This window comes from Hakea prostrata, chromosome 3, assembly GCF_041222555.1.
Source record: "Hakea prostrata isolate BN-2017 chromosome 3, UWA_Hpros_2, whole genome shotgun sequence".
Taxonomy (NCBI): domain Eukaryota; kingdom Viridiplantae; phylum Streptophyta; class Magnoliopsida; order Proteales; family Proteaceae; genus Hakea; species Hakea prostrata.
In genome coordinates, this window is record NC_142602.1 from 642,766 (window position 1) to 666,509 (window position 23,744).

Here is a 23,744-nt window from a genome sequence, read left to right on the forward strand (position 1 = left end):
AATATTCCTTCCCACTGCGTGTCACAACAGAGACTGCTTGGACTTGTTCTATCCTAGACCCAATTTGATGATTAAGGTTACCTATTGGTTGACTAGGTAACTGACCAACCTCCTTCCTACTGATGGCATCAACTAGTTGACCAAGTTGGGTTTCCAATTTGTTAATGGACTGAGAATGGAAATGCAACAATTGAGTGTTTTGCTCTAATCCACTAAGTGCTTTTAGTACCTTATCCTCAAATGATGAATTATGTGAGGGTTGTTGTTCATTCCTATAGGCATTTTGGTGCATATTAAATGGAGGTAGCCTATAAGGTATTTGATTAGAGGGATTGGGCATTGAGTTTCGCCATGAAAAATTGGGGTGGTTTCGCCATCTTGGGTTGTAGGTATTGGAATATGGATCATTGCCATTTAGAGACTCCTTGGGCCAAATGTGCATGCTCCATAACAAACTCAGGGTATTGCGTAGCCAAAAAACAATCAGTGACATGATGGGATAGGCTAGAACATAAAACACATGCTTCAATCTGATTAGGTGGAGAGAAACTTGTAGGAAGTGGAGATGGGGTTTGTTGTCCTAATGACAACAGATGGTCCAATTTCTTTGATAGCAAGTCAACCTTAGTGCTCATCTCAATGGTAGGATGGATCTCATAGAGACCGCTCCTCTTTGGGTGCCCAATGGATGAAATCTCAGCCCTAGCTGCTGAAGCATGGTGTTGGGAGTTTTCACTAAGGGTCTCAAAAAGTTCACATGCTTCATTTTCTCATTCTTGTGCATGAAAGTTCCACCACAAGAAGAAACAACCATTTGCCTATGTCGGTCTCTAAGGCCATCATAAAAGCATTGAACCAATTGCCATTTAGGAATAGCATGGTGGGGGCACTTTCTCAGTAATTCTTTTAGTCTTTCCCAGGCCTTATGAAATTGTTCTCCTTCTTGTTGGGAGAAACTCGTTATCGCTCTCCTAATGCTATTAGTATGGCCAATGGGGAAGAACTTTTTAAGGAACTCCTATTGCATTTTTGCTCAAGTGGAAATTTTAACACATTGTCCAAAAAATGAAGCCAATGCTTAGCTTTATCTTTAAGGGAGAATGGGAAAAGAAGTAACCTTAAAGCATCAACTGAGAGGTTCTGAATTTTAACTGTGGAGGACACCTCTAAAAACTCATCTAAGTGCTTATATGGCTCTTCATTGGCAAGTCCATAAAAAGATGGTAGCATTTGAATCACACTAGATTTGATCTCATATTGAGCCACCTCTATGTCAGGTAACTTAATACAAGAAACCGGAGTATATATTGTAGGAATGAAATGTTCACTCAAGGGCCTCATTGGAGGCTCATTGTGAAATCCCACCTAATCTTAACTATGCTACTGTGCCAAATGCATACCTACCATATACATTGTTCAATTTATTTCTCTGTCATATGAGTTGCCTAATGTTGTTTAGTAAAAGTTTACCTCGAAGCTAATCTTTTCTCCCTTCTATTTTCCCTTTGATGAGAGGGTGATCTTAAGTCATTCCCATGATTGATTCTTCTATACCTGTTGTTGTAAAGTGGACCTCCATACACTCTATAGCCTTGTAAATTCTCCACATGATGATTTCGAAGAGAAATCAAGTGTGATCTTCATGATTTGTTATTCCTTCTAATTGTTTCAAGACTTCAAGCTTTGCATCTCCTGTTCTTCAATCAAAGGTTAGTAATCTCCCTTATGTTGTATTGATCTACTCTTACTATGTTTTATTCTTTGTGATTGAGACTATGAAGAAGATGCTGCATCCTTGCAACCATCTCTTCTACAATCTCCTTTCATTCTTATGGTTTTATGATCTTCATATTGATCTTTGCCGTGATCCTTGTGAAGTCTTTATGAAGCCATTATCATACTCTCGATTTGATTTCAAAGCATGTTAAATTTATTCCTTGTTTTCTTACAAAAGACTTATTGTTATTTGTTTCCGTATATTTTGGGAGAAGAAAGTCGAGGTAAAAGCGATGTATCTCCATTTCTTTCGAAAGCTTAGGACTCTCCCAATTTCGAGGACGAAATTATTTTAAAGGGGGGGGGGAGAATGTGAAATCCAGCCCAAACCTAGTCCGGGGCACCCTATTTGTTTTGGGTGAAGAAAGACTTGTTTGATGTTAGACCCTAAAGTTGGACCTTGATTTCAGTGTTATTACCTTGGGAGCCTTAGGAAATCATGTCCGATCTTTCCCTTAATGTAGATTCATGTCCTGAAATGATGAAAGTTGTCCTTGTGGGCCCTCTTTCTAGAAGACATGGTGTTTGACCCGAAGTGGGGGAAATAGAGACTTGTGGACCCTTTTGATTAATGATTTGGTGTCGGAGCCCAAGCCCTTGGACATTGTCGATGATGCCCCTCACTTGAGAGCATTGTCAGTGTTAGTTTTGAATCTGCAGCCTGAAGAAGGTGAGCTTAGTTGGTGGACCTAATGAACTCCCGTACTTGATCTGAAGGTATTTTCCAAAACTAGACTTCTTGATGGACTTGTAGAAGAAAACCCCACTCAATTTGACCTTGTATAGCCTTCCGAATCCCTATCCAAAGTTGCTGAACTATGTTTGGCCAATCCTGCCTGCGCATCTAAGAAGATTGAGTTATTTGAAGCACCTAATGAACTCTCGTGAATACGAAAGTATTTCTGGAAACTAGACTTCTTGGTTGACTTGTAGGAGAAAACCCCACTCAATTTGACCCCGTATAGCCCTCCGAATCCCTATCCGAAGTTTCTGTTCATGCCTTGGCCGACTGCCTAGTCGACCAGCAGTAATGGAATTCGAAAATTTACAAAATTACTTCCCATTTTGACCCTATCTTTTTGGAACTCGTGAATGAAGGTATACTCCAATCATTGGCACTCCAGAGAACGAAAAGTGTCACTCTCTTGGGCTTTCCTTGGTGTTTGTGAAGATCTTTGACTCCAATCATTAGTTTTACACATCAATCATCAACTCAAGGTATGATTCCTCTTATTCTTCTTCTAATCTATTCATTTTCTATCAATTTATGATCTTAAGACCATGAGTTTCCCCCTTTCAATTCCATGATCATCACCCCATTCTTGCTATGTTATGCTCCCATTAGGATTGCTTACATTTCATTGCTTTGATTCCTTTCATTTCAACCTTGTCTTGATTCAAAACTGATATGTAAATGCATGTTAGGTCTAGATTATTATGAATTCATGATTCTAACTTGATTCTTACCATTCACTTGATTGATTCACATCATTCTTTACAATTTCAATCAATTCCAATTCGATTCTTGATATTTATCATATAGAACATAAGGCTTCGATTTGGGTATTTATAATTGGACCGTTGGATCGTCATGAAATTTAGTGTGTAGTATCCTCATATTGTTATAATCATGCCCTCCAAATTCCGTGTCGATCGGAGCACCGGAAGGTCAGTTTCGGACCAAATCTTCATTTCTGCCCATGGTTAACAAGTCTTGGTCGACTGCCTTGGTTGATTGACAGTCGACCAAGCTAGTCAACCAAGAGATGTTAACATCCCTGTACTTGGCCGAATTGCCTCGTTTTACCTCTGATTTGATTGTTTTCTTCTCTGATGTTACTTATGTGTTGTCTAGGGTACAAACACTGACTTTTGGGCTATTCTTGGTGATTCTTGGTATTATTTCCGACTCGATTAAGGTAAGGATGGTTATCTCCATAAACACATAGGCTATGAACTTATGTTTTGGTGTTTATACTTAGTGAACATAGTCTCTTAATTGCTTTTGAATATTACTATACATGTTTTAGAACTGTAGTAATGCAATTTCATACTCTCTTGTTATAATGAGTTATCATTCTTGTAGTTGTACATATGATGGATCAGTTTGATGTTATGATTTAATTTTTATCATGATGATGTATCAAATGTATGAGATATGGTGGACTTGGGTATGTGATTGCCTAGGCATAACTTGGGATTGGGTAGTGTCCTATTGACGCTTTTGTCCTTGGGCATCGGAGGGAATAGTATGGGATATTCTCTGAAGGTGTCCATCGACACTTTCCCGGGTTATTGGATGACATACATAGGATTGTCTAGGTGTATGGCTAGGACTAATCCTTGTTATATCAGACCCAAATCCGAAGGGTATTGAGACCGAACGACCCGTGGTAGAATATGGTTGATGGGCGCTCAAGACCGGTAACCACTCCGTGAGAGGACTTAAACCATACTGCGGATACCCGAAAGGGGCCTTTTATTGGTAGGGTTGCAAATGGATAGACCTGGGCTCACGAGCGCTCAAGACCGGTAACCAACCCATGAGAGGAAGTGAGAGCTTCCCGTTTACCATTTGTGGATGACCAATAGGGTTGATGAGTCCGTAGTCCGAGTTGGTCGGTGCCATAGGATACGTTGACTCTAGTGTGAAGGATACGGAACCGACATGATACGACTAAGTAGATGACTTGCATTGGGCTAGGCTTCGCCGTGACATGCGCCAATACTTATACCAATGGTGATGTGAGAGAGTGGTGACTTAACCCCCAACCATGGTTTGATGAGGACTTTACCCAATTACCCCGGCAGACCCAAGATATCTTGTATGATTGAGGGGGAGTGACAGACAACCTAAAGAAGTATGGTGCTATGACTTAAAGCATGTCTACCTTAGAGACCAGCATTCGTAGAGTTAGAACCATACTTGCATCATGTGTTTCATATCATATTGCATCATGTTATGGCTTGTATCATATGGCTTATGTTTTATGGAATGACTACTTGCTGAGTTCTTTTGAACTCACTCCTTTAGCAACATATTTTGTTAAGACTTTTTTGCAGGTACTACTACTGTTGACTGTGACAGTCAACACTCTGAAGACCAAGTTGGTGACTCGTACCACACTGGTGGCGGTGAACACGTTGATAAAGATTAGCAGTCCGAGATTGATATTTGTCAGGAGTAGATGCGGCCTGGCTTAGTTTCTTATAATTTTGTTATTTAGGAAACATTGTATAAGTTAGAAGAACTTGTAATTTAGTTGTTTACCTTTCCTTTCCCTTCTTTTAAGAACTGGTTGTAACCTGCACCTTATCTCGATCTACCTTTTGTTGTTATTGTAAAATGGATTTCCGCCTCATTTCACATTTTGACTAATTATTTTATTAGGATCTTTCCGCACTCTAATGCTTTCTGTGATTCTTCTGAGATTCTTCCTTGACTTTTATTATTAAGTTATTTGAAAATTTTGATTTGTTCTTGCTTTTGATTAAATTATTGTGCTAAATGGATATGATCGTTCATAAACTTGATCTTTTGGGCTGTGGATCACTCCACCGAGTAATCCAGATAGGGTACCCTTAGGGTGGATGTGATACTCATAGTTTGCCATGGTTCCTTGCCTTCTAAGGTTGGCCAAATTCTCTTCTAACTCTAAGTCAAGTGGAGTCAACTCAGGGTTTAGGGATCGACAACCATGCATAACACAGAAAACAAGCTAAATAAATAAGATTAGAAGAAAATAACTATAGGAAAAGAGAGAGTTTAGGACGTACCTGAAGCGCAATCCACGTGATCTTTCAAACAAAAGTTACACATGTGGGATCTGAGGGATGGGGATTTAAAAAAAATTAACCTAAACAACCCAATCTAACGTAAAAGCTACAATTGAAATGTCCTAAATACAATTATATCTAAGAAATAAAAGATAACAACCTAAACTAATTATCGAATTGCTACTCTTGCAGTTACCTACAAAACAAAAGAAAAGGAGATTAGTTAAATAATCAAAGAAAACAACTAGAAATTAAAAACTCTAAAATTACTCTAAAATTTATGCCTAATTGACAAAAATCAATCCTAGCAACCGTGCTTTGGTTCCCCGGCAACGGCGCCAAAATTTGTTCGTGTCGCTAACCAATCAAAAATAAAATCCTATACTAATCTAGCAAGCAGAAAGTACGAGGTCGAACTATAGGGAACTAAAAGGCTAAGTCACTAAGATTGAATTCAAAAAAACTAAATTTAAACTAAATCTACTAATTAATCCAAAAACGTTAACTATGAATATGTGAAGATCTTTGGGATTTCGAATCCCCAATGCTTTTCCCTAACCGATATAACTCTACACTTCAAAGCAAATTAGGTATAATCTTCCTAGATATGCCCTATCTTCGCAAGACTATTGTCCTTTGCGGAAGCTTGGCACGCTTATTTTGCCGAGCTATAAAACATCTTTGGCCAAATTCAAACACAATCAACTAGAAGATATAGAACAATCAAATTAATGAAATAAGCATGGTTCATCTACATCCCAAAGAAAAGGAACTAGCTACTCATTATCACAAAGTTCAAAAGAAAAATAAAGATGAAACATAGGGAGAGAGAGAGAGAGAGAGAGAGAGAGAGAGAGAGAGAGAGAGAGAGAGAGAGAGAGAGAGAGAGAGAGAGAGAGAGAGAGAGTTTTGGTCTTCTTCTTCAGCAATGAGAGATGAGAGCCGCATTCGCCATCTTTTTCCTTCTCTGTGGCTGGCTTCTCTTTTATGTCTCTCACACACAATGAATCCCCTCTAGTTACTGGTCGATTTGACCTTTATTCGTTCAGAATTTGGAAAAAATCAAAACTATAAAGTTGTAGATATTTTCAATATCGTTGCATATCATCTTGAATCACCGCAATCCAAGCTCATACGAGAGAGATATGCCCAAAATACTGAAGGTAGGTCTGTTTACCCGATTTTCAGATTTATTACCAATTTTGTTCCTTAGACCTCCACCTGTTTCCAATTTGGCTAAAATCTCACTTTTCATGATTTCTTGGGCAGCAAGATTGAATGGCATGATTTAAAATCCACCAATATCTAATATATTTGCCAACTTTACTCCATATTATCTCTAATAACCAAAATCACCTTATTCTAGAAAAATACACAAAAATACTCAATTAGCTCTCTTCTATTAAATAAGTATGGGGAATTAAATCAAATAAATAATGGTAAATGCATGCTTATCAATCACTCTTCGGGCGTTTGGAGAAAAACACCCATCCAGGAGGGTCGGATTTACTCAGACAATAAAAATGGACAAAAACAAAAAGAAAAGGGTTTATCCTGAGTTCGTGACTGAGCCCCAAAAAGCCAATGATATGCCTCCAGCTGTTCGGGAGGAGCATACCATGACAAATTTCCCAATGGTTGAGGATTTCGGCAATTAAAGGAGAATAAAAGGGAAACCGAACCCCACTCTTAAGGGATTCGGTATAGATTAAATTCTCCAGGAGGGTTGGAGTTGACTCTTTCGTTTGGGTTCGGCACTTGAATATAGTAGGTAGAGGGAATGGAATAATCAAAATGGAGTCCCTCGATTTCTGTAGGACGAACCTCGGAAGCATTGAAGGAAGGGCTGGTGGAAGGTCTATTGGACGGCCGGCAACTCCCAGCCGTCGGTTTTTTAGGAGCTTTCCTCTTCTTAGAGGAAGTTCTCTGAACTTCAGGCGCATTACCGGGCAGATCCCTAGGGTAGCAGGAATAGATTACAGCCAGCGATCGTAACCCTATCGATCACCAAAAAGCTCAACAGAGGTAGTGGGAGTTCTTTGCTTAGCAGAGCCCTCTCCATCGATCATACGATCAATAGAGTCATCATTTGAAGTCCTACCACTACCCATTTTCTAGAAAATGAAGAAGAAAAAGGTTTTTGGGCGAAAAAAGCAATAGAAAATGGAAAGAACTTAACAAGTTGCCCGAATGGAAAGGAAAGTAGCAGAAATTAGAGACTTACTTGTGATTTTGAGATTTAATTGGTTGAACACGAAGAAAATCACTTGAACTTGAAGGAGAAAGGATGAATCGCAAAAATAAGAACTGGAAAATTTTAAGGCAAGAGCAATTTCTGAGTGAAAGCAGAAGCGCATAAGTGAAAAGGAGAAATGAAGCAGGAGAAGCCTTTTATAGGTTCAAAATTCAAATGGACGAACGAGATTGAACTTAATCAACGAACGAGATCACGTGATGGTTCGAGTGAAACGAATGGACGACCTAGATCAAAGATCATCAACGGTCTTTAATCGCTGACGGTTCGAGAGGTTTAGTAATGATGATAAACATTTAAGACATGACGGTTCGAATGACAGAAGGTAATGTCAACACCTCCCCGAGTGCCACATGGCGCATGTTGCACAAAGAGTGAGGAGTTCAGGCGGCTCGACGGCACCTCGCTGGAAGTGGGTGTCAGAGGCATTAAATGCAAAGATATCCTTAGGTGACAAGACTTTTTGTCTCCACTCACGTTCGGTAAAGAGCAAACCAAACCAAGCATTCAAGCAAGGGCGTTGCCCGAATGCTCGGTCTGCGGGGCAAATGATACGAAGAAAATTATACCGAACCCATCAAACCAGGTTCGTGTTCTTTGACCCGGTTGGACCACGATCGCGACTCACTTTAACCTAGTTCCCACATTTGTATGAGGGCGTCGCATTACGGTTATAAGCCATGAACGACATCCCGAATTTTGCGGGATGCGGAGCTGAGTTATAGGAAAAGGCGGAGAGGGAATCGTGCTAAGGATGGTAACTACCCGCAAACCTCGAATATTAGGGGTAAAATCCTATCATCAGATGGTCACCTGTGGAGATCACGAAATCACCCAACGGTCGAGAATTGATGGTAAAATCTATATAAACGAGTGACTACTCACTCCAAAGGTATCTGAATTGTTTCCCTTATACTCGTATTCAAATTTACGCTCTGCAACTTGCCAGAGCTTTGTGATCAGTTCAGTAACTGACTTAGTCTTCGGAGGTGGCCTCCCGACCCCAACGGTTGGGCTACGTCTAACCCTATTTTGCAAGTTATCTTCACAGATTCGGAGGCTTAATAGATTCTGGATGCATCATTTGGCGTCATTCTATGGGAAACGTGTCAAGAAGTCATGGTAACTAGATCAGCAACAACAGTTGTGGCGGCTCAACGAGAATTGAGCATTCGTCCTCCAGAGGGGAATGATCCAGAGGATATCCCTGAAGGAAGTCATGCTCGAGAAGTTCGCAAAGATGGAGGATTAGATGGTTACGAATGCCAAAACCATCTAGATCCTCTTCAACAGCAATTGGAGCAAATGCAGATCTAGTTATTGGAGATGCAGCAGACACTTCGTATGTTGGTCAAGCAAGTGGTGGCTCCTTAGGCTCCTAATCAGACAGAAGCAAGAAGGCGTGCAGGAGAAGCAGATGCTCATATCTTGGGCACGAGGGCATTCTCAACAAGGAGATAAACAACCAGCCGAAGGCCTGAATTATGGCCAAAACGTTTAGAGGGATCCCCGAGGGTGGAACCGAGGATTGAGAACTGGGGAACTACCCAGAAGAGACGATCGGTATGATTGGCCACAAACGAGCCGAACGGGAATAGTAACGAGGTTAGGTAGATGAATTCGCACTCACTTGCCAACCTCTAGACGTTCGGGATGTGAGAGCATTCTGATCGGTGGTGGACGATTGGGGCATATTGGTCGAGAGCTTGCTGACATAAATCAGAGGTTGGGACAACTTTCTTGAGGAAGAAAGACTGATGACATCTATTCGATCATCAGAAAGACTCCATTTGTCGAGGCTATTTCTGGGTTCAAGTTTCCACATAATTTTCGGCTCCCAACATTTACTTCGTTCGACGGTTTGGGAGAACCTATTGCCCACATTAGTTATTACTAGCAGACTATGGCAGTAGCTGGTAACTCTGATGAAATTCTTCGTAGGGTGTTCGGTTCCTTCCTAACTAGGGTAGCACAGAAGTGGTTCTTGAATCTTCCTTTAGGAAGAATTGTCGATTTTGAGGAGTTGGCCTGAAAGTTTATTGGTCGTTTCCAAAGTGGCATTCAAATCAAGAAGACGGAGGAAACATTATTCACAACCAAGCAAGGGAAGAACGAATCGATTCGGGAATACCTGAAGAGATTCAACAAAGTAACCATGGAGATCGAGAACTTGGATGAACAGGTGGCCTTAACCTCTTTATTCACTAGGCTTACAAACCAAAGGTTGCTGGAGTTATTACTTCAAGATATGCCTGCCACTTATTCAGAATTGGTGCAATGATGTCAAAAACAGGCAGAAGTGATCGAAATACTAGATGCATGTCAAGGGGAGGCAAAGGCTTCGAGAAAAGAGCCAAAGGTTTCCGAAAGGGATCAGAAGCAGAAGTGGCGCAACCATGATCGGGCAAGGAAACCACGCTCGACCTGGAGGCAACGCTCTCCCGATCAAAGTGATTATACACCACTAAATGCCCCCCGATCATAAATCTTGATGCAAATCAAGAATCAGGACATCCTAAAATGGCCGCCAAAGATTATAGCAAAACTAGAAGAGAAGGATATGGAGAAGTACTGCCATTTTCACAAAGATTATGGACATTACACGAACGAATGTAGGCACCTGAAGGCTGGCATCAAAAGGTTGATAAATCAGGGACATTTGGCTAGTTTTGTGAAAGGACAAGAAAACGAGCAGAGGGCGCCGGCGGAAGGGGAGTGTTCGGGAAGTAGAGATCGTCGGGTTGAAGTTCCCAAGCCAAAAAAGGGAAAGGAAGTAGTTGGTCCCAGCCGGTCTCCTATTCTCACTATATTTGGAGGTCCCGAACCCGAGTCCCCCAGAAAAATGAAAGCAAGGTCCGAATTCGTGGGATCAAGCGAGTCCCAGAAATGAAAGAAATTAGAAGAGAAGCCCATCACGTTCGGTGAAGAAGGTGAATGGGGCGTGTGTACACCTCATGATGACGCAATAGTAATCAAAGTTGAAATTGGACGTCGAGAGGTGCACAGAGTTTTGGTCGACACAAGATCTTCAGCAGACCTCTTATCTTATGAAGCCTATCAAAAGCTGAAGGTCGAAGAAGATTTAATGAAGCCATCATCTACGCATATCTATGGATTCACTAGTTCGTTGGCTGTAGCTAAAGGGTTGGTTCAATTGGATCTTTCGGTGGGAATTTCTCTAAAGAAGCCACTATTCAGGTAAATTTCCTAGTTGTTAGGGAACTTCCGGCCTACAATGTCATTCTTGGCAGGCCTTCCCTAACAAAGTTAGGTGCAATAGTCTCACCAAGGCATATGAAGATAAAGTTTCCAACTGACAAAGGAATTGGCCAGGTAACTTCGGATCAAAGACTTTCCCGACAATGCTATGTTGCATATCTCAAGGATAAAGTTGGACCCCTGAAGGTCATGGCCTTACCAATCGAGGTAAGGGATGATCGAGATGAGGATGCTATGCAAAGGCCCGAACCAGTGGAGAAATTGGAACGGATCCTTTGCAATCGGGCAACGAAAGAAAAACAACCCATATTGGATCCGAGCAGCCAGAAGATTTTAAGGAAGAATTAAAGGCTTTCCTTCGGGAAAACATTGACATGTTCGCTTGGTCAGATGATGACATGCTAGGTATTGACCGAGCAGTAGCCAAACACAAGCTCTGGATCAACCCAAATGTCAAACCGGTAATTCAGAAGAGACGAAACTTCTCGATCGAGAAACACGAAGCGATCAGAGGGGAGGTCGAGAAATTAAAGAGTTTGGGCTTTATAGAAGCCATAGAGTGCCCGACGTGGCTGGCCAACGTTGTAATGGTAAAAGAGTCGAACGGAAAGTGGAGAATGTGTATTGATTACACAGATCTCAACAAGGCATGCCCGAAGGACTGTTATCCACTCCCCCAAATAGATCTTTTGATCGATGCAACCGTAGGGTATGAAACGTTAAGTTTTATGGATGCTTATTCAGGTTACAATCAAATTCCGATGAGCAAAGAGGATGAGAAGTTCATGGCCTTCATGACCGATCGGGAAAGCTTCTACTATAAAGTCATGCCATTCGGGTTAAAGAATGCGGGGGAGCTACCTACCAAAGGGTAGTAAACAAGATCTTTAAATACTTGATCGGGAAAAATATGGAGGCATATGTAGACGATATGCTAGTAAAAAGTATAATGTGTTCGGGGCACATTGTGGATCTCAAAGAAGTATTTTCCGTCTTAAGAAAGTACCATATGAAGCTGAATCCAGAGAAATGTGCCTTCGGGGTATCATCGGGCAAATTCTTAGGTTTTTATGGTTTCCCAGAGGGGAATCGAAGCTAACCCAATCAAGATACAAGCCTTGATCAACATGGAGCCTCCAAAGACCGTTTGGGATGTGCAATGTCTAACGGGATGAATCGCTACGTTAAACCGATTCATCTCACAGTCCGGAGAAAAATGCTTACCATTCTTTAAAGCCTTAAAAGATTTAAGAGGGAGTAAAGAAGCTCGATGAATAGAGGAATGCTAGAAGGCATTCGAGGATCTAAAGATTAGGCTCGGGAAACCACCCTTGCTCTCCCAAACAGAAAAAGGAGAAACCCTACAGGTACATCTAGCAGCTTCACGATCGGCTGTAAGTACAGTTCTTGTTTGGGAAAAAGAAAAAAGCAGTGGCCCATTTATTATGTCAGCCATGTACTCTTGATGCAGAGACAAGATATTTGGAGATCGAGAAGCAGGCTCTTGCACTTATGATAGCTGCTCGAAAGCTTAGACCATACTTCTAGGCACATGCAATTGAGGTATTGACCAATTTTCCTCTTAAAAAAGTTTTGTTTAAACCATGATTTATCGGAAGAATGGTTGCATGGTCTGTAGAGCTAGGGGAATTCCAAGTGGACTTCAAACCCTGAACCGCCATATAGGCCCAAGCCTTGGCGGATTTTATAGTAGAATCTACAACCCCGATCGAAGAAGATCATGAACCTACTCTCCTGAGCATGTGGAATATCTATGTTGACGGCTCAAGCAACAAGTATGGATCGGGAGTAGGGGTCCTGTTAAAAAGTCCGGGGGGTTTCCTTATTTGGTATGCTTTGCAATTTGGGTTCGAGGCTAGTAACAATGAAGCAGAATATGAAGCCTTCATTGCTAGCCTTTGGCTAGCAAAAGCTTTGGCAATCACATAATTGACCATATACAGTGATTCCCAGCTCATAGTCAACCAGGTGGAAGGAGAATATGGAATAAAAGAGCCTCGACTGCAGAAGTATCAAGAGCTAATCCAGACCCTCCTAAAGGAATTCAAAGATGTGAAAGTGTGTCAGATCCTATGGAAGGAAAATACTATGGTAGATGAACTCTCCAGATTGGCTAATGCTAAGGAAAGGACCTTGGAACCCTCGGTCTACATTAAAGAATTAAGTCTCCCAAGTGCTTAGACGAACAAAGTGTCTTATATTGAAAATGGAAGATGTTGGATGGACCCAATCGTTGAATACATTCGAGATTGCAAAATTCCTGAAGATCCGAAAGAGGCTAGGTCGATTAGGGTTCAAGTGTCCAGATTTACAATCCAAAATGGGAAGCTTTACCGAAGGTCCTTTGTTGGGCCATTACTCAGATGCATAGGACCAAAAGTGTCACACCCCACCCGCCGGTCTCGGTTACCCGCCCGACAACCCGTGGGAGTGATCCGCCATAGGATCCACGGTTTTAGTCTATCAACAATATTAAATACAAATAAAGATAATCAAGAGCAAACAATGTTCAATAAATGAATTAAATGAATTACAGGAGTCCAAATACTCCAATAACAATAATAAAGGAAAGAAATAATGAATAAAAATGAATAAGGGTTCAGCGGAAGTAAACAAAAGAGTTATATCAATTTCTTCCCAGTTTCCTTTTCTAAGTTTAAAAAGTGTTTTTCATGAATCTCAAGGTAGGGTGTCCTCCAGTTCTTCTCTATTCGCCGAGCGAACTTTCTGACCACCTTCCTTCTCTGATCATCAATAGGTGCGATAAGCGCACTCCATGCAGCCGCAGGCGCTCCCACACATGCTATTTCCATCTCCCACTGACGGTGCCACATCTTCTTCATCACGGGATGGTTCCTTCATAGGAAACCAATCCATCTTCCTGTATAATTCCTTCTTCTCTGTAGGCTAATAAACATATACAAAATAAAGATGTGAGTTCTAAAGAACTCAGTAAGAAACAATCACAAATCCCATCAATTATCCAACAATGCCAAAATGTAAAAATAATAAGAATGAATGCAAAGTATGAATTATACTATGATTTCTAACTATGCAGGTCTCTAATAGTTGACATGCTTTAAGTTATACACCAGCCCTCCTCTGGGTAAGTCTCATCACTCTGATCCGGCAAGGACTGGCTACCTCTGTAGGGATCCAGGGAAAAAAGGAAAGTCCACACCTGGCTCTCATTTCCATGGTTGGGGGTTAAGTCAATACTCTCTCACCACGACCATTGGTAATGAGTACTGGCGCATGTCGGGGTTTTTAATCCAATGCAAGGTCATACTGGTTACATGTCTACATGAAGTCCAGATACATCCCCTATGGCACCAACGAACTCGGTTCAGTATCCTTCGCAACCTAGGAGAGAGAATCCTCACGGACTGGCTACCGCTGTTGGACTCCACTCCTTAACCCTATGGTCATCCACATATTATTGGGGCGGATGCTCTCATGATTCCTCACGACACTCGGTCCGATCCTTGGACATCCATAAGCCCAACCCTAACATATGCAACCCTACCATTTACATGACTAATAGTGGACCAATGTCTCCTCACTGTCATCACGGGTCACTTGGTTTCAATCCCCCTACCGAAAGGGTAGTAGCATGTGGGGTACCTAGCCATGCAATTCTAGACTCTACCTAATAATGCCATCAAATAGTAAAGACAATGTTGGAGACATCAGCAGGAATGTGTCCCATTCCACAGCCTTCTGATATCCCTAGCTAAGATATCCCAAAAATAGATACCTCATCCATCCGAACCATAAACCAACTATCATCAATACATAACATTCATAATCAACACAGTATGTATGTAAGTAAGACAAACAACAATAAAATAACATGATTTATATTTAAGACATGAAGATAGTAGCATATATAAAGAAATACAATTTCAAAGAGACACTAGATTAGCATATTACAAGTCTATTCAAAAGATAGGATGAATTGTCCTTACCTGCATATAAGTAAAACTGTCCGTAAAAAGAGTTCCGTTAACTATTACTAGTCTTTCTTTTCAAACAGAGTATACCTAAACACAGTGTTAGAATATTATATAAGTTAAATGAATCAAAGAGAATCAGAATCAAAATTCATTTGGTCTCTTTTTACCAGCCGGTCACTCGAGCCGGTCGCTTAAGTTGAGCGACCGCCACTAGTGACCGCCCCAAAAATAGAGAGTTTCAATCCGAAACTCAGGCTTCTGATTACTTGTTTTCAATCCGGATTTCGAGTAATCATGACCTAAGTCTCAAATCTAATACTCCCAAAGCCAAAGGGTGAAGGAAATCCTAGTAATTTCCATCATTGGGTTACCCAGAACTCTCCCCTGGACTGGATTATCCTTCTCACAAAAACAGGGTTTCGTTTACGAGTAATTCATCTCAAATAGATTGGAAAGAGAGTCACAATGATCAAAGGGGGTAACTACCAAGACGAGGGGATGGGTTAACACTAAATTAATAGACAAAGAGAGTAAAGAACCAAGGATAAATTCATTACCTCACGTCAGAAAGCCAGGAAAAAGGAAGGACTGATCTCCAAGTCACTGCCAGCACACCAAATCTACTTTAGGAACTTCCCCGCAGCCGTCTAACCTCCAAATTTAGCAACCATGAATAAAATATTCGTTACTTAGACGAGGGTTAGCTTTTATAGAAGTCAGGGGGCAAAATAGGGCAAGAATCCCGAAAACAGACCGGGCGGTCCCTCCAGGCGGTCGCTTGGTTTAATCGACCGCCACTAGCAACCGCCCCCATGTAATTTGCCATACAAGGGTGCTTTTGCTAGGGGGTTGATACCCAAGGCCAACCTAGCCCTAAAGAAGAGATGTCACGCCCTCCCAGCCGGTACCCTATCTGGCATACCCGAGAGTGTGATCCACAGGCCGAAGATCGGTATCGAGTGATCAACCTCCCACAAAACAATAACATAATCATGAACAACAAAACAAGAGTGCGGAAGATAAATCAAGATCCAATAAAGAAAGAATGAACAAAATGAACGAATAATAGATATAATCAGAGTATCAAACAGATAAGTAAAGTGAAGCAGAAATTCCACTTTACATCCAGCGGAAAAGTAGCTCTAAAGAATAAACTAGACAAAACTAATCCCGAGCAAGTACATGGGAACAAATTGTTCTCCACTTTATAGACAACACCTGAAGTGTAAACTCATAAATGGCACAAGGACGCTCCACCAATGGCGGACTAAGCACGACGGAGCAAACCACGGGGATCTGAGTAATGTGGTAACCGCAATCACCTCCCGGAGATATGCCTCTTCGCCGCGCTTCTCAAGGGACCGCATAGTACCGACGCGGATAGTCTAACAACATTGTACAATAAAGGAAGAGTTTCAAAGAAACCGGAAGGCGTTAAAAATCCATAATAACATAAATGGCGGATTCGAACAAACATAAATGCAATATGATATGAGACAAACAATGAATGAATGAATCTAACCATGTATGCGGTCTCTATTGGCGGACATGCTTTAAGTCATAGCACCGTACTTCTTTAGGAAAGTCCACCACACCCAACCATTTAAGATATCTTGGATTCTCTCACGGATCATTCACCGGTCTGAGCAGCCGAGGTAATGGGTCCTTCATCCCTCGGGACAAACCTGGCGGGGGTTAAGTCAACACACTCTCTCACAACCATTTGGTATAAGGGCGCATGCGGGGAAAACCTAGCCAAATGCAAGTCTTCACTTAGTTACATCAAGTCGATCCGGATACGCCAACCCGTCCCGACGATCCTTTCCGGTATCCTCACACTAGAGCGGCGTATCCATGGCACCGACCAACCGGACTACGGACTCATCAACCCTATTGGTTATCCACAAGGTAAACGGGAAGCTCTCACGTCCCTCACGGGTTGGTTACCGGTCTTAGCGCCCGTGAGCCCAAGTCTAACCATATGCAACCCTACCAATAAATGGCCCCCACAAGTGATTCGTCCTCTCACGGGTTGGTTACCGGTCTTGAGCGCCCATGAATCCCCATTGCTACCACGGGTGGGCTCAATACCCCTCCGATTAGGGTCGACATAACAGGACATCCTAGCCAAACACTACTAGACAAATCCTAGATATGTCATCCAACAGTTTAGGAAGGTGTCCAGAGGGCATCTCGGAAACATCCCATAATATTCCCGTAGTAGTCCAAGGACGAAGTGTCAAAAGGACACCTCTCCTTTCCAAACCATACTTAAGCATACACATGCATCAATTCATATCATCACATATATGGTAACTTCATATATGGAAAGAAATCAATAATTACAATCACTTGTATAACATTGGTAAGTAAATCATACATGAATCAATTTAATATGAATAAGTAATGCTCGAATCAAAGTATGCAACAGAGTATATCATTGTAAGAATCTAATTTAGGAATCATATCTATGATATTCAAATATAGAAACTAGATTCATGCTATCTATGTAATTAAGGAAATAACCATCCTTACCTTTTATAACTCGCAAAGGAATCCTAAGAAATCAAGTAAGATCTCGACAAACTTGAGAAGAAGGTCCTAAACAAGTATATACAACATATTAGGAAAGATCCCTAGAGAAAAGATACCAAAACATCCAACATAGACCAATCGGAGTTTGACTCATTGGTCGAGTGGATTGGTCGAGTGGTCCAGTCGACCAATCAGCGACCAATGCAGACGATAGCCTAAAAAACGAGTTTTAAGATATGAAACCGAATTTGGTGGTTCAAAAGGGTACTAATCAAGGGGTAGACTACATCAGTAGTATTCTAACATATAGGGGACCTCAAAACACTAATCCAATCAAGATATCAAGATCCAAATTAGGAAACAAAAAGTTACCATAATTAAATCAATCATGGATCTTGATGAATTTGAAATAGAAAACAAAGACAAGAACAATAGGAGGATAGATCATTGCTTCGGTAATGGTATCATGAAAACATACATAGATCTTCATGGAATAAGGCTTAGAAGCATAAATCTAAATAAGGAAATAAAACCTACCATATATGTAACTACCATGCATCATGAAGAACACATAGTATGGTAGAAGAGAACAACTAGAAATCTATAGATTATGGATCATGGAAAGAAAACACAGTAATTAACTACTAACATGATCAACAAAGAAGATCCAAAGAGATCGAATTCAGATTAGAAGTTTAATCAAAGATTAGATCATGGTTTGATCATGATTCCTTCAAAAGCTTGCAATGATCATGGTTAAGATCATTGTTCTAGCCTCAAATCCTTAGGATGATCATGAGAACATGTTCAGAGATGTTTGCAACAGAGAATGCAGCATCTCTTCTACTGTCTCAACTCAAAAGGAAAGAAAAACAAAGATGGAGGAGAAGAAGAGAGAGAGACAACCGATGCAAAAGAAGAGTTGACAAGACCCAAGAAAACACCAAGGATGCAAGAGAGAGACGAGAGGTCGGCCCGGAGGGTTGGAGGCACAAAACGAAGGGACGAGATTGGACAAAAGAGCAAAACAACCAACCAAAACACCACGAGGGATGGGAGAACAAAAAGAAAAGACAAAAAAATAAGACAAACCAACCAAAGGGGTTCACACAAGCAAGACACCAATAGGTAGAAAGTCAAACCAAGATAGAGGCACCAAGCATCAAAACAGATTCACGGATCGCATAAAAGAATACAAACTCAGGATAAAGACACAAGTCCTCCGGGAGGCCCAAAGACTTATTACCGGGTCATCGGACCTACAAATAACAAGGTTTCCCGGTCAAGGTTAGGGCTGGGTTTTACAAGAGATGGGGGAGATCTTACCTTCATTCCGAACATCTCCGAACAACACTTGACTTCCAGAATTCCAAAAAACCAAGAAGGGCAGGCTCTTCAGACAAGGGATCCAGATCCATGGGTTCAGGGTATGGATCATGGACTTCTATCTGGACACTCCACAAATTTACCCGACTAGATCTTCGGGTTCTCGGACCTGAAATGCGGATCTCGGGTTAGAAATACAGGGGTTGTTACAAGAAGGGTCAAAGATTGCTTTGGCAGAAGTTCATGAAGGATTATATGGAGCACATATGGGCGGCTGGGCGTTAGCACATAAGATCCTTCAACACGGGTTATATTGGCCCAAGGTGCAAGAGGATGCCATGAGGTATGTTCTGCTCTGCAATCAATGTCAAATTCATTCGAGCATGCCAAAATAGCCTATCACAACCCTAACGTCAATTCTCAACCCGATTCCATTCGCAATGTGGGGAATTGACTTAGTGGGAAAGTTCCCAAACACATTGGGAGGAAGAGAGTATCTGATTGTAGCAATCGATTACTTCACCAAATGGGTCGAAGCAATTCCTTTAGCTTCAATCATAGAGAAAAAGATGGAGAAATTCGTGCTGGAGTCAATAATCCATCAGTTCAGGATTCCAAAGATTACTTGTAACCGATCATGGAATGCAATTCGAAAATCCCCAGTTCGCGCTCTTCTACAATACTTACATGATCGAGCACCACATGTCATCAGTGGCATACCCTCAAAGTAATGGCCAAGTGGAGGTAATGAACCGAACATTATTGGATAGAATAAAGAAAAGGCTTGAAACTAACAAAGCTCTTTGGGTTGAAAAATTACTGAATGTCCTTTGGGCCTACCGTACGCCCACTGGAGAAACTCCGTTTAAATTAACGTATGGATCCGAAGCATTAGCACCAGTCGAGGGGATGGCAGGGACCTTTGCGAGAAAGAGAATTCGAAGAAAAGGCGAATGAACAAGGCTTGTTAGATAGCCTAGAGTTATTGGATGAAGTTCATGCAAAGGTAATTGTCCGAACTCAGCAATACCATTGGACGATTGCATCTCACTATAATGCCCAGGTGAAGCATCGACAATTTCGAGCAGGAGATTTGGTTCTAAGGAACACTCTAATATCAGACCTGCGGTCATCAAAAGAAGCTGGATCCCTCGTGGGAAGGTCCGTACATGATAGTTAAGCCAGTCGGTTCGGGATCTTACAAGCTAAAGCATATAGAAACTGAACGCAAACTTGATCGGTCATGGAAACGCAAGACATTTGAAGAAATATTATCCTTGGTGATCCAATTTTATTCAATTTTGAAGTAGAAGATCTACAGTTATTTAATACAATTTCAAACTTATTAGCACCAAATCTTTTGATTGGAGGCAATATATAAGCATACAAGAAATCATATTTAGAATCAAAAGGCTTTGGGCAACACCGAATGAGACCTTCGAACGCTTAGAAAAAATTCTAAGGAATTTCCGAGGTACAAGGCTTTGGGTAACACTGAATGAGACCTTCAAACACCTAGAAAAAATTCTAAGGAATTTCCTAGGTAAAAGGCATCGGGTAACACCGAATGAGACCTTTTAAAGCTTAAAAAGAATCCTAAGGAATTTCCTAGGTACAAGGCTTCGGGTAACACCGGTTGAAACCTTCAAACGCATAAAAGAAATTTTATATGGATCTACATAGGCAGAAAGCTTCGGATAGAAAACTAATAAAAGCATTGGTTAATATGGTTAGGATGACTGAATTCAAAGTTCTTTAATAAGTTCTTTTTATTCACAGAAGGGCCAAAAGGGGCCAACCTTTACAAAACCAAGGATACTTTTGTATCTCAATTACAGGATGCAAAGACAAATGTCATCAAGGTTAGCTTCTTCGGCCGGTATGAGACGCTTCTGATGCAAAGACGAATGTCATCAAGGATAGCTTCTTCGGTCAGTATGAGACATTTCTATCCCCCAATCGGGATCCTTCATTCAGGCGAAAGTGTCCATATCTTGAAGAACGGGAGGAGCGACGAACTCTAGGTTTTATTCCATACCCTTCGTGTAAAATCCAGCCTTTACCTAACCTTGACCCGACTCGGTCATTGTTATGGTTGTAGGTCCAAAGACCCGAAGTGGTGGTAGGAGGGACTTATGGGCCCTACGGTTGATGACGTAATGCGGGATTCCGGTTATGGACATTGATGATGCTGCTCCTTCCTTGAGCACATTACCGGTGTTAAGTTAGAATCTGCGCACTGATGAAGAGCGAGACAGTGAAATAGCAAAGGACTCCGTGCATAACCGAAGGTACCCGAAACTAGACCTCTTGAGTGAACGAGGAGAAAACCCCATGCAATTTGACCTTGTATAGCCCTCCAAGTCCGCACCTAAAGTTCGACTATTCTGTAAAATTCTGCGAGTTTGTTTTGGTCGATACATTGGCGATACCATCGACCAAAGTATCGACCAACAAGTCCTGAACCCGGATTTAAAGATTCTTAGAATATTCTTTTCTATTTATTTATTCCTCGAGACTGGAGCCCTATCCTCCCGTCTTTAACATCCGGGAACGGAGAGAGCCTCCCAAGAACTCCTCCTTGGTAGTGGTGAAGCATCTTCTTCATCAATCATTGCCAACCACTTATTCCTACCTTCTTGTTCCACTTTAAAGGTATGGCTCTCTCTCCTAATCACTTCTCACTCATCTTTTCTCTATTTTACTGTTGGGACCATGGTCAAGGTGCGCAACCTGCATACACCTTGCCATGAACCTTCTAAACCCCATACAATGATGTTTTCACCGATATGACTATGATTGATTCACCTCATGATCATTGACTACACATTTCCATGATTTATTGCTTACCAACGCTATATTTACCAAAACCGAGATGAAGCTCGTGATTTACTTAATCTATACCTTGCATATGTGCTCCATGTTACTTCTAAACGATTACCTACCTAATCCCCCATGTTTTCCCCTAATTTGCATTGAGTTATAGCCAATGCTATGATCTACAACTCTTAACCTTAATATGTCAATTTGGGGATTTCCAAATGGACCATTGGATTATGAAAGTTTCTTGATAATTAGTGTCCCCATGTTGTGCTTAGACTATCCTCCAAGTTTCATGTCAATCCGAGACCAGGAAGACCAAACGGGCAAGAATCCGAAAAGCGACGCTGTCCCGGAATTGATTTGGTCGATACTATTGGTGATACGCGACCAAATGTATGACCAATAGAGTTTGTCACAACGCCGCCGATGTTGATCTCCGATTGTTCGATTTCTTCTCTAACCTTTCATATATGCTTGTTTAGGACTTTAAGACTATTTGGGCCGCTGTGATCTTGGACCATACTCTTCTCCGATTCAAGGTAAGGATAGTTATCGATGTAATTACCTAGGATGTGGAAATCTTGACCGGTATTCCTATCCTAGTAAATATAGTTTCTATTTCATATCCTTATCATGTTAGACTTGCTACATATGTCTTTTAACGGTAGCTTTGTGGTACATTATATTACTTCAATGTTGTATCATGTTTATCAATTTCAATATATGATGACTTATGTCAATGTCATGAATCGAATGTTATTATGACGTTATATTTTGTGAACTGATATGATGAACTTGGGCATGTGATTGCTTAAGTATAACTTGGGATTGAGGGGTACCCTACGGTGCTCGTCCTTGGACATCGGAGGGAATAGTATGGGATGTTCTCCGAAGGTGTCCATTGACGCTTTCCCGGGTTATTGAATGACATGCATAGGATTTGTCTAGATGTATGGCTAGGATGTCCCTATCATATCAGACCCGATTCGGAAGGGCATTGAGACGAACTACCCGTGGTAGTAGTGTGGATTTGTGGGCGCTCAAGACCGGTATCCACTCCGTGAGAGGACATAAATTGCATTACGGTTACCCGAAAGGGGCCATTTATTGGTAGGGTTACAAATGGCTAGACTTGGGCTCACGGGCACTCAAGACCGGTGAAATGATCCGTGAGAGGGACGGAGAGCTTCCCGTTTACCATTTGTGGATGACCAATAGGGTTGATGAGTCCGGTGAGTAATATCCGTGACTCTAGTGTGAAGGATACCGGAAAGGATCCCGAGAGGGGAGGAATGGAAGTATCTGGAACCGGCATGATATGATTAAGTAGATGACTTGCATTGGGCTAGGCTATACCCGACATGCGCCAATACTTAGACCAAACGGTGATGTGAGAGAGCGGTGACCGAAACCCCCAACCATGGATTTGTCCGAGAGGGATGCGGACCCAACCCCCGGTGATGAGCGGGAGACTACCTAAAGAAGTATGGGCATGACTAAAGCATGCTACCATAGATGACCAGCATACTTAGAATAAAGTCAATGCATTACAGCCTAACATCGCACAAGAACATGGAGGGGGGGAAACCGAGGAACTACGGCAAAGAGGCTACACGGGGAACCGAGGACCCCCGAGGGGACCCGGAACCTCAACACACCGGAGGCTAGCACACGAAGACCGGGACCATACGAAGAAGATAGCGACGGGGAGCCCGGAGTTGAGGGAGCAGATGGGATCTCCAGGCCCACCCGAGGAGGACATATCCATTGTGGAGGAGACATGAGTAGTACTACTCTGGAGAGTTAAACAGAAGAAGAATAACAACACCTCAAACGAGACTGACTAACTAAAGACCCACGTGGGAAGGAGGGACAGCGAAGTATGAGAAAGAGAAGGAAATTGAGTCCAGAACAGAGAGATAATCGAGATGAGCGTGAGGGATAGGGCCGAACAGGACGGGGGGGGACAATCCGGGATGCGATAGGACCGGCTGGGTGGATGTGACACAACACCGGGGCGGTTCTGTAAGCTCCCACCAACTAAAGGTAAGAAGAAT

At 41.8% G+C, this 23,744-nt stretch overlaps 1 non-coding gene across 1 annotated transcript; it reads left to right on the forward strand.

The window, feature by feature from the left end:
* Nucleotides 1-872: 872 nt before the first annotated feature.
* LOC149019818 (small nucleolar RNA R71) lies at nucleotides 873-979 on the forward strand. The gene has a single exon (XR_016172651.1). It is a non-coding gene; the product is annotated as a small nucleolar RNA R71 (small nucleolar RNA).
* The last annotated feature ends 22,765 nt before the right edge of the window (nucleotides 980-23,744 follow it).